This window comes from Sphaerodactylus townsendi, linkage group LG04, assembly GCF_021028975.2.
Source record: "Sphaerodactylus townsendi isolate TG3544 linkage group LG04, MPM_Stown_v2.3, whole genome shotgun sequence".
Lineage (NCBI taxonomy): Eukaryota > Metazoa > Chordata > Lepidosauria > Squamata > Sphaerodactylidae > Sphaerodactylus > Sphaerodactylus townsendi.
This window is the reverse complement of record NC_059428.1, coordinates 23,091,615-23,108,633: the sequence shown is the minus strand read 5'-3', so window position 1 is coordinate 23,108,633 and position 17,019 is coordinate 23,091,615.

Below are 17,019 nucleotides of genomic sequence, written 5' to 3'. Positions count from 1 at the left end.
GAATAAACAACCCCCCCCCCTTGTAAACATTTTAGTATTCTGCTAGTATTCTGCTATGAGCGCATTTTGCACTTATAGCCAGTAGCTAGCATTTCAACAAAGGGGGTAAAAAATTATGTTTTGCACATGTAGCAGAATGCTAAAATGTTTCAACAAACAGAATTTTTATTTTACATTTTGCACATGTAGCAGAATACTGAAATGTTTACAAAAGAGGAGCTATTGTTTATTCTGAGAAAAGCTGAAATTCACATTCTTAAAAGAATAAAACAGTGCATTTGCAGTTGTCATTTTCTTCTTGAAAGATGATACTACAGCACTTCCCCTCATGAAAATTCCTGAGTAAGAAGGGGCCAACTTACGAGCTGCGTTTGTCATACCATAGAATATAATGTGATCACCCAATCGGCATAGCCTGCTGCATCCCAGAACTCGATTCGCCTGCCTCAGCCTTCCTAGCAGCCAGGATGGTGACGGCAAGTGAAGAATGAACACTGAGTTGTTGCTGTTGCTGTTGTTATTAATTACAACAACCAGATCCTCAGCTGGTGTTGCCCTTTATAAGCATTGGGTTCTTCCCAAGAATCTAAGCTGGGGTCACGTATTAGTGTAGTATGTGTGCAGATCCAAGCAATGTGGCCTTTTATAATTGATAAATGGAGATTTTATCAATATGTAGATGGTTCAAGTGCTGCCCAAGGTTTTTTGATATGTCACACAGTGTGCCAATAATCACTGGGACCACTATTGCTGGTTGTGCCATAATCTGTCAACCTCCATTCTCAGATCTTAGTCATCATTTCCTGTTCTTTTGTTGTTACCAGGTATTGCTGCATCAATTATCCAAACTTTTTTTCTTTTCAAACACCGTTCTGTCTGGTGTGTTATGGGCCAATACTCTATCTGTTTGTATTTGGAAGTGCCACGATACTTTAATTGGCTCATGTCCAACTACTTTCCCATCGTTCTTCCAAGCAGAACTTGGGAGGAGTTTGTAACAACTAAATTTTTAAACAAAATTGTTTATTTTTCCTTATAGAACACTCAACAAGTATTGACATTTAACATAGCAATTCAAGGTCCTGTTTAAGTTTCATTTCACATCCCTCTAATTATAGTTCGATAATGCCAAATCCATTTCTTCCTGTTGGTGGGTAGCTCATGAAGACTCCAGATGCTTGGTGTACTGGATTTGAGATTATGAAAGTCCCCCCAAAAACTCTAACCAATAACACACACAAGCCCTGAAACAATAAATTCTAACATTTACAAAATAGCAAAAATAAACATCTCCCTTTCCACTAGTTCCCAACAACATTGCAGTTACCTTAAACAAGGTGTTAAGAGCTTATAATAATCTATCCAGGTCCCAGCCCAGCACCCTTGCTTCCTTCAACATCATGAATTCTGCAGCCCTCTGCTTCTTTCAGTCTCCACCCATTTCTGGGTCATCCCATTCTTAACATAGGGTTGCACCTCCACATCATGACTCTGGTATTCCTTGGAAGTCTTCCATCCAAATACTTGCCAGGATCAAGGCTGAGGTTGTGTGAGGGACCCAAATGGGGATTCAAACCTGGGTTTCTCAGATCCTAGTCTGATACTGTAACCACTACACACCGCACTGGAATCCCTGATTTTAGCTGCTCAAGAGCACGGCATTAGAACAAATTCGATCACGAACTAGCTGAGGTCGTCCTAGCACCCCTGGGAACCATTTCGAACACACTAGGGCAGTGCTTGAAACATCTTCAAATTGACAAAATTAACATATGTCAGATTCAGAAGGCTGCCCTGCTGGGATCCACACAAAGGAGCAGCAGTGGCGTAGGAGGTTAAGAGCTCGTGTATCTAATCTGGAGGAACCGGGTTTGATTCCTAGCTCTGCCGCCTGAACTGTGGAGGCTTATCTGGGGAATTCAGATTAGCCAGTACACTCCCACATATGCCAGCTGGGTGGCCTTGGGCTAGTCACAGCTTCTCGGAGCTCTCTCAGCCCCACCTACCTCACAGGGTGTTTGTTGTGAGGGGGGAAGGGCAAGGAGATTGTAAGCCCCCTTGAGTCTCCTGCAGGAGAGAAAGGGGGGATATAAATCCAAACTCCTCCTCCTCCTCCTCCTCCTCCTCAAATACTACGGCAATACATTACAACTTCCTAGGCCTCTGGGATGAGGCTCGAATTGTAATGAAAGGCAAATAACCAGCTAAAAAACTGGCAGCTGTGATATCAAATATTGGTGTTGACCTTCAAGGCCTTACGCGGCCTGGGACCCTCAGACTCTTAACCGAGACTTCCTCTGCATCACCCCACACGCCCTCCCGCACGGCCTCTTACCGCTTCCAAGCGGAGGCCAATTCTATTAGTGGTCCCTGGCCCCTCAATGATCTTGCGGCCCTGACCTCCACACGCCCTGCATTACGGGCTCTGGCTCCCCGCCTTGGTGGGAACACCCTTCCTCCGGCTTGTTCGGGGCCTAAGCGGGATCTTAACGATTCGCGCGAGGGCCTGTAAAACGGAGTTGTTCCTGGCCGAGGACTCTCGGAGGGCCAGCCTCTCTGAACGGTGCCCCAGTTGGCCCCCTAGCTGGCTCTTTATACCTGGACCTTACCATCTAACATGACTAGCACACCTCCCCTCTCTTTTCCCGGGGAGAATTTTAAAATTGGGGTTGGCGGACGCCTCTTTTACTGCTATCGCTATTTTAATGGTTTTAGTAATTTATTTAATTGTATTTATATTTTTGTGTTGTACACCGCCCAGAACCCTCCGGGGATGGGGCGGTATAAAAGTTTAAGAAATAAATAAATAAATAAATAAATAAATAAAATAATTATAATAATACGTGCTTCTGCTTCATGACATTCTGCATATGGCATCCATTTTTGTCCAAACTTTTGGTCATATTCTCTAGTGTATCAGTCACCAAGGGTGTGTGTCCTTAACTCCCTCCTCGTTAACAACTGGGCTTGTCTCTCTTGCTCAGAACACATTCAGCCTCACAAGTTAGAATGAAGCAACAAAGTTTCTTTTCCCCCATTCAGATGTACAGTAGTGTGTTTATCATAGCATAATTTCGCTGACACATATTTGAGTCAGTGTTTTTCAGTGCATGCACGTGTTCACCCCTCCCGCTTGTAAAGAAGCAGAAAATGTTTACAGATTTAATTTAATCAGGAAAGCTCTGTAAGTCACGACTCATGCAAATACAATAAGCAAAGTAACAATACGAATGAGAACTGTTAGCCAGCAGTCCTATGCAGACTAATATTTCAGACTGGACAAAGAAACTTCACAGTGAAAGTCTTAATGGCACAATTACTTAGAAGTAAACTCCATTATTTTGTAATAAGAGATGGGATTGGGCTGTGTCAATCTTAACACAAAAACAATTGCAAATAAACTGATCGGAGCTGAATTTTTAGCTTTAATTTCTTGCTCTCATTAAGCACCTTCTTCATTGGTACTATCACAGATTGGTTATACACCTTGGGATCAATTTGTCTGGTGTCAATAGTGGATTTACACAATATCCAAATGTTATGAGAATGAGCTACGCTGTTTTGAAAATATAATGAATAATAATGGTTGACTCTATTATGTGGATCAAAATATCTGGATGGAAGGACACCCAACGTTTCAGTATATATTTCTGTTAACTAGGGGCACTTCCCAGGTTTACAAAAAAATATCAAAGTTTAAACATATTGATGTTCAACCCCCACCCCCAAGCAATCAGTGACATCTATGCATGCAGGCTAGATGTCTCCCCCCAAGTACAAATTAAAATATAAACTGAAAAGTGTCATATCACTGAAGCTGCCATATACTGAGTCGAGCTATTGATCAATATTGGCTGAGTCATATATTACGGAGAACAAAGGTTCGTTCCGGTGTCCCCACTTGATTCTATCCTAAGTAACAGTCACAAATGAGTTGTGAGTTCTCTTCCATTCTTATATACACCATGACCTGTTTGGATTGTGACTTTGGCACTGCTGCATAATTGGCTAGCATTACACACAGAGGGGGGATCCAACCAGTTCTCACCACTTCTCTAGAAGTGGTTACTAATTTTTTTCTGAGTGCCAAGAAGGGGTTACTAAAGCAACCTCCCTGCCCAATAGGGACTGGAGGTGCGTGTGTGTGGTGGCGCCACTGTTTGAATCCCACCACCATCGGAACCTGTTATTAAAATTTTTGGATCCCACCACTGGTTTTACACACACACACGCACACACACACACAAGCACACACAATTTTTCTGACCTAAAAAGGTCCAGGGGTGTTATTTGGTCTGTTATTTGTCTGTATTGTCTCCACAAGCTGCAGCGGATCTCAGACACAGACCTTTCACATAATTTGCTGCTCACTCCCTTTTAACTGGAGGTGAACCTGGGAACTTATGCATGCAAAACAGATATTCTACCGCTGGGCCAGTGAATGAGATTTGGTCAAGGGGAAGGGGGAGAAAAATGCATGCTTAGGTAGAGCAATGGAAGAGGAAGTGGGGGGCAGTAGAGGAAGTGAGACTTCTCCCCTGTAAATCTTTCCAGGTTCCCTGCTTGCCAGGATGTGCGCACACTAGGGCAGTAGGTCCTGAAGAAATAGTTTAATAGATCAAATAGTAGAATCTCCCAGATAGTCATCAAGTGCCAGTGATTCACCTGCTCAGCCTGTTGCAAGAGCTTCCAGCTCCGCCACTGAGTAAGGAAGACTTTGAGGGTGTGTTCACTTCTCCAACTGGTCATTCCAGATCTTTAAATGAGGAAAGGGGAGGAAGGACACATGCAGGGTGTTGGCAGGAGGTGAGTCCATACCTGTTGTTGTAAGCCTTTAAGCAATCCCTCTAAAAGGATTCAAGGGAATCCCTTCCCTAATCTATAATATCAAATTCTTTGTTTTTCTATCAAACTGTATATAAACTACCATCCATATAGCTCACCAAACACCTGGACAGGCAGGTGTTTTCAGACACATCTATACTGAGCGAGCCACATACATTATTTATACACTTGGCCTCAGAAGTAGCTAAACTTGGGCCCATTCATGAGTCCTCTCACTGAACATGTGTTGTTCCTGCTGGGTGGTATATATCAATGGAAATACCACTACTGTGCCTGGCAGGACTGCCATCATTGTACACTTTGTACACCACCTGCACATCTTTCCCAGCCAGAAACCCTGGACAATAGCCCCATTTTGGGCCATGCTGATGCTGCCCCAGCTCTGATCTTCAGAACATCTTTGTGAAGAAGGCAGATGACAGGAATGTTGTAAACTGAATCAAAGAAGACAGCTGATGATATGAAGGGGGTGGGTTTTGTTGCCATCTGATTTTATCAGACTTATTAGAACTGTTTTATCAAATTGAATTTTATATATTGGTGTAGTTTTATGCTGTTGTTGTACACCACTCTGAGCCCTTTGGGGGAGGGCAAGTTACAACTGTGAACATAAGAACATAAGAACATAAGAACAAGCCAGCTGGATCAGACCAAAGTCCATCTAGTCCAGCTCTCTGCTACTCGCAGTGGCCCACCAGGTGCCTTTGGGAGCTCACATGCAGGATGTGAACGCAATGGCCTTCTGCGGCTGTTGCTCCCGATCACCTGGTCTGTTAAGGCATTTGCAATCTCAGATCAAAGAGGATCAAGATTGGTAGCCATAAATCGACTTCTCCTCCATAAATCTGTCCAAGCCCCTTTTAAAGCTATCCAGGTTAGTGGCCATCACCACCTCCTGTGGCAGCATATTCCAAACACCAATCACACGTTGCGTGAAGAAGTGTTTCCTTTTATTGGTCCTAATTCTTCCCCCCAGCATTTTCAATGAATGCCCCCTGGTTCTAGTATTGTGAGAAAGAGAGAAAAATTTCTCTCTGTCAACATTTTCTACCCCATGCATAATTTTGTAGACTTCAATCATATCCCCCTCAGCCGCCTCCTCTCCAAACTAAAGAGTCCCAAACGCTGCAGCCTCTCCTCATAGGAAGGTGCTCCAGTCCCTCAATCATCCCTCGATTTGCCCTCTCTCTTGCACTTTTTTTCTATCTCCTCAATATCGCTTTTTGAGATGTGCGACCAGGGAACGCTGGACACGGAAGTACTTGGCAAGTCGCGATTAAGCACCACTGCTTTATATATAAGGGGCATGACAATCTTTGCAGTTTTATTATCAATTCCTCTTTTCTAAATGATCCCCAGCATAGAGTTTTGCCTTTTTTTCACAGTTTTGCCATGCATTGAGTTGACATTCCCATGGAACTATCAACTAAGACGCGTAAATCCCTTTCCTGGTCTGTGACTTGATAGCACTGGACCCCTGTAGTGTGTGTATGTGAAGTTTTGGATTTTTTTGCCCCTATGTGCATCACTTTTACATTTTGCTACATTGAACTGCATTTTATGCCATTTCTGGAGCCCACCTCACCCCTAATTTATCAAGGGATGCTGCTTTGGAGCTCTTCGCAATCCTTTGTGGTTCTCACCACCCTCACATAATGGTATCATCTGCAAACTTGGCCTACCACGCTTACCCACCCCTACTTCCAGGTCATTTTATGAATAGGTTAAAGAGCACTGGTCCCAAAGCGGATCCTCTTGGGGGACACCCACTTTCCCGACATCTCTCCATTGTTGAGAACTTCCCATTTACACCCACTCTTTGTTTCCTGTTTCTCAACCAGTTTTTAATCCATAGGGAGGACTTCCCCTCTTCATTCCTTCATTTTGCTGAGTTTTCTTCAACAGTCTCTGGTGAGGAACTTTGTCAAAAGCCTTTTGAGAAATCCAAGCAAGCAGACAATGTCCACCGGTTCACCCCTGTCCACATGCCTGTTTACACCCCTCAAAGAACCTCTAGTAAGTTTTGTAAGACAGGATTTGGTTCTCTCTTGCAAAAGCCATGCTGGACTCTTTCTCAGCAGGTCTCTTGCTTTTTCTAAGCATTAGTTTCTTTTTTATAATTTTATCTTTTAATGATAGGATCTCTACCTAATTTACTAAGGGAACAGATGTCAAACTGACTGGCCTTGTACCTCCCCGGGTCCCCCCCTAGATCGCTTTTCTTAAAGATTGGTGTGCGTTGGCCATCTTCCAGTCTTCTAGGGGATGTGGAGCCTGATTTTCGAGGGATAAGTTGCATATTAAAGTGAGAAAGATCAGCAATTTCATGCTTCTTGAAGAGCTCTTTAAGAACTCTTGAATTGGGTGAATGCAATCTTGGGGCCAGGGATTTGGTAACATTTAGCTTATCAATGGCTGCCAGAACTTCTTCCTTTGTCTACCACTATCTTCACTAGGTTCCCTCGGATTCTGCTCTCCTAAGAAGCTTGGTTCAGGGTGCAGGAATGTTCTCTACCTCCTCTCTTGGGTGAAGACAGTGATGCAAAGAATTCATTCCAGCTTCTCTGCAATCTCCCTGCCATCTCTTTTTTAGCACACCCCTTTGTTCCTTTGTCATCTAATGGGCCTACCGCCTCCCTTGCTGCGGCTTCCTAGCTTTGATGTGGTTCTTGAAGAACTGTTTGTTGCTGGTCTTGATGTTCAAGAGCCATGCGTTCCTCATAATCCTTTTTTTTTTGCCTCCCCCCTTACAGCTGCTAACTTGCTTCTCTTTTGCCACCATTTGTGTTCCCCTCTCATATTCTCTTTCATCAGCCAAACTGAGACTTCCATTTTCTAAAAGACATTTTCTTCTTTTTCTGATAATTTCACTCAACCTCTCTTTGTTAACCATGATGGCTTTCTTTCTTTGGACTGGGTGCTGCCTTTTTTCTAACCTCAGGGAACACATTCCAGCTGAGCTTTTATTACTGTGTTTTAAATAACCTCCAAGCATCCTGGACAGTTTTGACGTCTCTTGATTTTCCCCTTTCAGCTTCCTCCTAAGACTTTATCCCTCCTTTTCTATCTTTGAGAAATTTCCCTTTCTGAAGGCTTTTAATGGTCAACTACATTAGTAGTTGCCACTTGTTCGCATGCTGAAGATACTGAATCTGACAGCATTACGTGGTCGCTGTTCCCTATCGGCTCAACAACACTGGACTTCCCTGCACCGAGGTCCTGGGTCCCACATAGAATTCAGGGATCTAGGATCATCCCTCTCCCCTGGTTGGTTCCACAAACCATCTGCTCTTAAGCCACAGTCATTTAGCATATCCAGGGAATGCTCTCTCCTTTACTCATGACCTGAACATGCATTTTTCCAGTTTTATAGTGTAGGGGATAGTTAAAATCACCCATTACCACTACATTTTTTTGTTTCTTTGTTGGCCTCTCTAATTTCTTTTTCCATCTCAGAGTCCTCTTGTTGCACTTTTGGTCAGGGGGGGCGATAATATATTCCTAATATTAAACTGTCGCTTCAGCCCCCTGGTATTGATATCCACAGTGATTCTGTAGGGGAACCAGCTCCCCTTGCATTGTCTATTTTATGTGATACTCACGCTCTCTTTGATGTAAAGGGCAACTCCACCCCCAACGCGCCTCTGTCCTATCCTTCCTATATAGAGCCTGTGGAAGCCTGTGGTGGTATATAACAGCATCCTCACTGGTTCTCCTCCTATCTCCACCATGTTCTCTGTAATGCCCACTTATATCAAAAGTCCTCCTTCAAAACTCTGTACTCTAGCTCCCCCATTTTAGGTCGAATGCTTCTACTATTAGCATAGAGACACCTGTATACCCTGTCTCTGTCCTTAACCTGGGATTTATGTGCTTTACCCTCAAGTCTTTTGTAGACACTATCCCTTGTCACATGCACATTGCTATGTTCCTCGCTTGTATGTGGTTGATTTAGAAAAACCTCCCTCTCTGTCTGCATCATGAATCAATCAATCAATCAATCAATCAATCAATCAATCAATCAATCAATCAATCAATCAATCAATCAATCAATCAATCGTGAATTACAAGGTATAGGGTTGGCAACCTCATTTCTTTACAGGAAAAAAGATTCCACCTAAACATTAAGAAGAACTTTCTGACCATCAGGGCTCTTTGACAGTGGATACACTTTCTTTGAGTGGAGTCTTCTTTGGAGATTTTTAAACAGAGGCTGGATGGCCATCTGTCAAGGATGCTTTGATTATGTATTCCTGCATGACAGGGGGTTGGGCTTGATGGCCCTTGTGGTCTCTTCCAACTCTATGATTCTAGGTAGGGCCTGGAGATCTCCCAGAATTACAACTATAGAGATCAGTTCTCCTAGACTAGAGGAAATGGCTACTGTGATGCTGTACTGTGCTAAGGTCCTTCCCCTGCCTTCCCAAGGCTCCACCCCCAGAGCTCCAGGAATTTCCCAACACAGAATTGGCAACCTTAGCAAAGTGGGAGGAAACCAAATAATAGAATGGTTCAACCACTTCTGGTGGAATATTGGGAGTGAGCTTTGAGAAAGAGGAGGGCTCAGGTGAATGGCTTCTTGGATATTGGTGGGAATGGTGGTGGTTGTGACCAGGAATGCATTTGTGGGCTTCATGTGCTTATGTCTGAGGCTTACTTGCTTAGTTTGAGGCTTAACTTGTGTTCCTGTAGCAGATCCCACTGGCCCTCTACAGTATTTCTGGTTCAGTAGTGGTTCAGTGGTTCAGAGATTTCTGGTTCAGTAGTGGTTTCTTACAAACCTGTTCAGCAGAAAGCTAATGGATAACATAAATAGTGGAGTAGTCACTACCATTCATGTGGAATAGTGCATAATCCATATGGGCTAAATTACCTGGACTGTGGGGACTCAAGGAACTTGTTCTTACTGCCTCAAAGCCCAAGGAGTGCTCTGTTTTTACTTTTACAAAAATAACTTTTATTACCAAATCCTGTTTTCTTTGTCTGCCGTTTACACTGATTCAAAGGACGTTTATGAACCACAATAAAACACAGTGTCCAAATGTCATCCTTGGCTCTGATTGGCAAGTCTTTTCAGCAGTGTGGTTTGTCTGAAATGCTGGTTCTGTTTAACACAAAAACAAAGAGTGGAGATTCAGAGCTATCTAGAGAATTTTGCTAAAAGCGAGGGTCAAACTAGAGGAAACATTGGGTCTATAAATGAACTTTGCAGCGTTTTAGATAGTAAATTGTAGCAAGGTTGGGCATGGGGAGGTTGATTGGGTAACTAAGAACCCATGGTGCAGTTTTAACTCTGACCGTATACATTTTCACTGGTTGAAATAGTTCTCCAAGAGTCTATCAGCCTTTGAATGGAACTGTTGTAAAGGACTATAGGATGGTTCTCATGGGTTTAACACAGATTTATCTGCAGCTAAATAAGACTAGTTAGAACTAGAAACAGCTATGCTATACAAAAGCTCTCAGTCTGGACTCCTCTACAGTCTCAGTTACAGCTGCTTTTCCTGGTCTCTTAACTCTGTCCATTAATTTAAAGTCTTAAAGGCACACATCACCACAGGAACAAAAGATGGGCACTCGATTTGTCCTTCTTTTTTCCCTTCCAGGACTTGGCAGAGAGGCGTTAGAGTTGCTAATCTCCCTGTGAGGCCCAGAGATCTCCAAAAATTACAACTCATCTCCTGGTTTCCATTTTCTGGAGAAAATGGCTGCTTTGGAGGGTGGACGTTATGACATTATATCCTGCTGATGTCTCTCTTCTCTTCTTGGTTGCCAATCTACAGGTGATGGCTGGAGATCTCCCATCATTACAACTGGTCTCCTGGTTACAGAAATCAGTTCATCAAGAAAAGAAAAGAAAAGAAAAGAAAAGAAAAGAAAAGAAAAGAAAAGAAAAGAAAAGAAAAGAAAAGAAAAGCGTGACTTTGGAAGGTAATGGCATTATACCCCACTGAGATCCACCCTCTCCCCAAACCCCACCTTTCTCAGGGTCCACTCCAAAATGTCCTGGAATTTCTCAACCCAGAGATGACAATGTTAGGAGGGAGGTTGGTTTTGATTGGGGAAACTGTACATGGGGGAAAGTATTAAAACCTCTTTCCCCTGGAGCAGTGTCTCCAATCCAGCTTAGGTCCCTCTGCAGATGTTATAGTGGAGAACTTTAGCTTGTGTGAATAAAATGTATGGATGGTATTAGGAAGACACTCTGTCAGCCTTCTCAGCTGGGATTGGACTAAAAGTGCCTTCTGAGGTACTAAATATCTTCCTAAATGAAAACGTCAAAGTTTTCACATTTGTTATCTCAACAGGCCTTACAGAACACCTGGGGAGTAGGCCAGTATTATCTTCATCCTCATTCTGGAAGCACAGAGTCATGTTGCACATTCAGGAAGATGTGTAAATGGCCTTATTTCAAAGGGTTTTGGGTAGAGGGTGAAGTGTTTTGGCCGATTTGTTATCTCATATGCTGCCTGTATCTTGCTGATTTACTGTTATGTTAATTTTATACATTTGCAGCTTGTTGCTGTGCTAGCTGCCTTGAGTGCAAGGAGATAAGGAGGGATATAAATATTTTAAATACATTGCTAAAATGGAAGGGAGGGAGAGGACATGGAGATTTGGAAGCTTGCTTAATGCCACCCAGCAAGTTTATTGCTGAAACAAGATTTAAACCAGCACCATCCCAGGTTTTATTTCTTTAAAATATTTATATACTGGCCTTTGTCCCAGGCATCCAGGACACAAGGCAGATTAAAAAAAACAATGTAAAAACTATGTAAGCAATTTAATACAGAGGTACTTCTTACTTTTCATAGGACATGTAGAAGTCTCCCATTTCAAAGAGCTTTTTTTGGAAAGCTAAGAGAAAACTAAGAAAGGAAAGGAAGACAGATTCCTTCAAAGAAGAATCTTTTCAAGGAGGAACTATGGTTTTAGAAAGTCACGTGAAAGCTGCACTTAGAGCAATTGGAAGAAATAAGTCACCACGAGCAGATGGAATACCAATAGAGCTGTTCAAAGCCACAGAAATGGAATCCATCAAACTCTTCACAAGAATATGCCAACAAATATGGAAAACAAAAAACGGGCCACATATTGGAAATGCTCAATCTACATTCCAAGCAATGAGCAAAATCTTACAACATATTGCAAATGTAGACTGTGTGGATCATGAAAAGTTACGGTTGGTTTTAAAATAAATTGGTGTGCTACAACATATTATGGTTTTGATGGACACACTTTGGACAAGAGGCTATTGTTAGGACCGAACATGGAAAAACGGGTTGGTTTCCAGTTGGCAAACAGGTCAGACAAGGATGCATTTTATCTCCCTGGCTAGCTTGATCTCATCAGAGCTCAACAGCTAAGCAAGGTCAGCTCTGGTTAGTATTTGGATGGGTGATCTCCAGAAACACCAGGGTCATGATGTGGAGGCAGGCAGTGACAAACTTCTGAATGTCTCTTGCCTTGAAAACTCTATAGCATAGGTGTCAAACTCGTGGCCCTTCAGATGTTATGGACTACAGTTCCCATCATCCCCTGCCAGCATCATGCTGGCAGAGGATGATGGGAACTGTAGTCCATAACATCTGGAGGGCCGCAAGTTTGACACCTGTGCTCTATAGGGTCACCGTAAGTTGGCTGTAAATCGATGGCACCAAAAATATCTTTAATCTACATGCAGAATATATGAGGAAGGATGGATTAAAATTAAATGAACGTGGAGTGAAAACTGACGGAACAAACATTAACAAATTGTGACATGCAGATGACATCACATTGCTAGCCGAAAATATTGAAGGCTTGAAATTAAAGCAGGAAGTGTCAAAGCAGGATTGCAGCTGAAAATCAAGAAGATAGAATTAAAGACTACTGGGGAATTGCACAACTTTAAAGTTGACAATGTAGGCATTGAAATTGTTAAAGATTTTCTGTTCCTTGGCTCCATCATCAATCGCAAGGAAGACTGCAACTCAAAAGACTGAAGCTGTTTTTGCACGAAACCCCCCAAACACTTCTAAAACATTTTCAGTTCCCCACTTTACCACAATGTATGTCTGCACTCACCCCTCAAAACAATTCCTGGCCACCATTTGGTGATTTTTTCCTTTTTTGAGTATGTTTTCCAGTCAATGCTTCTATGTTTCACAGCTTTGTGTGATGACTCTCTGTGCCTTCTATATGCCATCCTTTGAAGATCAACGCCCCAACACTAAATAAACTCACAGAAATGGTGCAGGAAAAACATAAAATCATAGGCCCTTTCCGCACGGGCCATAAGTGGTGCCCTGGGGACGGCAAAAACGCCGTCCCCAGGGAGCTGTTTGCACAGGCGGTGCTGCCAAAACGCAGCAGCGCCGACCTGGCTCCCCTCCCCCACCCCCAGGGTGGCGTCAGGCCGCCTCCAAAAACCTCCCTCCTGGAGGGAGGTTTTTGGGAAAACAGCGGCGATTCCCTCGGTGGAAGGTGCAAACGGGTACCGAAACACGCTTGAAATTTTCTCTATCTCTCCCACTGTTCATTCGCCGCCGTCACTTCTGTTGGCCTCCTAAGACTCCTCTCGGGCATAAGGCTCCTCCTCACTCCCTGGAGGTCGGAGGGGAGCATTGGGCAGGTCTTAGGAGGCCAGCAGGGCGACGGAGGCAACGAGGTGAGTGGGAGAGGGACGGGGAAGAGGCGGCTCCATGTGGAGCCGCCTCTCCTGCGCCGGCTGCTCTTCTGGGGCCGGGCCACACGCCTCCTGGTGCTAACTGCCTCCTCCACTCCACCGGCAGAATTCCTGCCGGTGCAGGGGCACCCAAATGGCCCATGCAGAAAGGGCCATAGAGTTGGAAGAGAAAACAAGGGCCATCAAGTCCAACCCCCTGCCATTTAGGAATACACAATCAAAGCACTCCTGACCTCTGTTTAAAAACCTCCGAAGAAGGAGACTCCACCATACTCCAAGGCAGGAAGTTCTTCCTAATGTTTAGATGAAATCTTTTTTCCTGTACCTTGAATCCATTACTCCTTGTCATAGTCCCTAGAGCAGCAGTAACAAGCTTCCTCCATCTTCAACATGACATCCCTTCAAATATTTAAACATGGCTATCATTGTCATCCTTTTACCATCTTTTCTCCAGACTAAACATACCTAGCTCCTTAAACCGCTCCTCATAAGGCATGGAATCCAGACCTTTTACCATTTCGGTGGCCCTCTTCTGAACCCTTTCCAGCTTGTCAATATCCTTTTTGAATGGTGGTGTCCAAAATTGGACACAGTACCCCATGTGAGGTCTGACCAATGCAGAATAGAGAGGAACTATTACGTCCCTCAACCTAGACACTGTACTTCTATCAATGCAGCCCAGAATTTGCATTGGCATTCTTGGTTGCCATGTCACACTGCTGACTCATGTTCAGTTCGGACTCCCATATCCCTTTCACATTACTGTTGCCAAGCCAGGTGTCACCCATCCTATTTCTGTGCAATTAATTTTTTCTGTCTAAGCATAGTAACTTTCCTTTATCTCTGTTGAAATTAATTTTGTTAGTTTTGATCAAGCTCTCTAATCTGTCCTGGTCATTTTGAATTCTGACCATGTCCTCTGAGCTATTAGGTACCCCTCCTGATTTGGTGTCATCTGCACATTTGATCTGCATGCCCTCTATTCCATCATCCAAGTCATTGATAAAAATATTGAATAGCACTGAACCCAGGACAGAAACCTGTGGCATCCCATTAGTTACTTTTCTCCAGTCATTGGTGAGCATCCTTTGGGTCTGTGCAGAAATTGCCTGAGAATGGCAACCAGGAAATAGCTAGAAAAGATTCTTGTGTAAGGATGCATCACAAGTAACCAAGATCAAGATAATTTATACCTTAGTATTCCTCATAACTATGTATGGATGTGAAAGTTGGACAATGAAGAAAGCTGACAGGGAGAAAATTGATTTACCAGATAAGAGTCCATCGCTCATGTAGAGCAGTGGGGAATCAGACCCAGTTCTCTAGATCAGAGTCCACGACTCTTAACCACTACACCATGCTGACTCATTTATTGCTTGTTTGTATATCCATTTCAACAGCTCTGGATTAATCCTTCCTGAAGGTGACAGGGATATGGTGTGACAAAATTCTTACCTTAGACGTGAAGATAAAAGCAACTTCTTTTAAACCCAGGAACCAAGAAATATCCTGGAGGTTGGGAACAGTTCTGACTCATAACTAGTAAATGATCTGAGTTCAGGGTGTAGCCATATTTCCTGCCAGTTCCAACAGACCACAAATGTTGTGTCTTATGTTTCACTTGAAAAGGAACAAGATATTGGAGCCAGGTAGCCTTCATCAGCATGCTCCATGTAGATGTAATACCCTAAACAATAATAGTCAAGGAAATAATAGCATTTTGTAAAATCATTCTGATATTTTGAAAAGGTAAACTGTGACACTCTTCATTGGGTGTGGCTTTTGTTAATTCTCTGGCATAATTAAGAGGCTTGTGCATGTGAGTGTAACCCTGAAGGTTTCTCTATTTTGGCAGGACGAGACCACACTTAATAAAACATCAGTGGCCTCTAATTGGCAGTGTGTTAGCTTGTGAAGGACTTGAAGAACTCACCCCAGACACTCTGCCCTGTCACAATAAACTTGGGGAGGTCAAAGATGAATTGGATTGTTAGTACTGGATGATGTATTGGTTACTAGCTATTTGTAAGGCAAGTAACTGAAACCGGCTATATCTGCTTCTGATGTGCTGTGAAGGCACTTGCTGTCTTCCCAGCCTTAGTATTTAACCTGTTACAGAATCATAGAATTGGAGACCACAAGGGCTATCAAGTCCAACCCCGTCATGTAGGAACACACAATCAAAGCACTCACAGCGTATGTTCATCCAGCCTCTGTTTAAAAACCTCCAAAGAAGAAGCCTTCACCATTCTCCAAGGCAGTGAATTCCACAGTTGAACATCCCTGACAGTCAGAAAGTTCTTTCTAACATTTAGGTGGGATCTCTTTTCCTCCATCTTGAATCCATTACTCCGTGTCCTAGTCTCTGAGGCAGCAGACTTTATCCATTCCTATAATTTTGTCCATTCCTATATACCAAGCAAGAGTCCAGCAATGAGAAAACCAGATATTTACTACCCTGTAGATAAAAAGAAAGTTTTGGTAATAAGGAATAAACGGTATAAAATTGTAACTGTGAGGAAAATCTTGGAGAAACAGTGACACCAATGGGCAAGGTGTTACAGAGCTAGCCAGCCAGAAATTGCCAGTCTACCACAGGAGGGTAAAGTAGACAAGAAATTATCTCAGGTTTTTCAGCCTCGTTTAAGTTTCTGGAACTTTTACCACTCAGTTCTGAATCTGCTCCTTAGATTCCTTCTACTCATGAACACTGAGTTTGAAAGTTGACAAACCACCGTGTGCTCCTCCAGGCTTCCACAGTTGACCCAATTTGCTTCTTCCTGAAGACAGACTACAAGATAATCTCCCTTCCAGAAGGTCTAGACTCTCTACCTGAGGAGAATGACTACTGAACAGCACCTTTTCTTCTGCCAACTCTGTCCTCCCATCTCCCGTCCAAGAAGACCGGTTGGCTGTTTCTGCTTTCTCCACGGCACCAACAGGGTGAAAAGGGAATTGGCTGGCATATCTAGAAGTGTCATCTGAATTGGCTTTATAGACAATTTTAAAAAATAAGCTGAAAAGTCAACATATGGTAAACAGTACAAATGAAGCCTGATTTGGAAGAGATTTCTGACAGGAAACCTGTCCAGACATGAGACTTACCTCCTGACCAAACCAGAATTTGTTCAGCATATTTGACACGTTTTTTGACCTGGGCTTAAATAAACTCAACAATAGGTTCCAGTCTACTTCCTCTCGCAAGTTTAAATTCACAGAAGCATTAGTGGAAATGACTGCAAGTTCTATGCCATAGGATCCAGCCTGTCAAAGGGCTATACAACATTCATCTTCTCCATGTATGAAAGCTCTTTGAAAATGTCTGAAAATGACCCCAGGAAGCATCCAGCAATCAGACCTTTTAATTCCAAATCTGGATCCACCTAAACGAATCAAACAACATGATTTTCCAGTGCATTGCCATTCAATATAAGTTGCAGCTGAAAATTCTGGTCCCTTACCTGCTCAATATTTAATAGGTCAGTCCTGCCAAACTATTCATACCT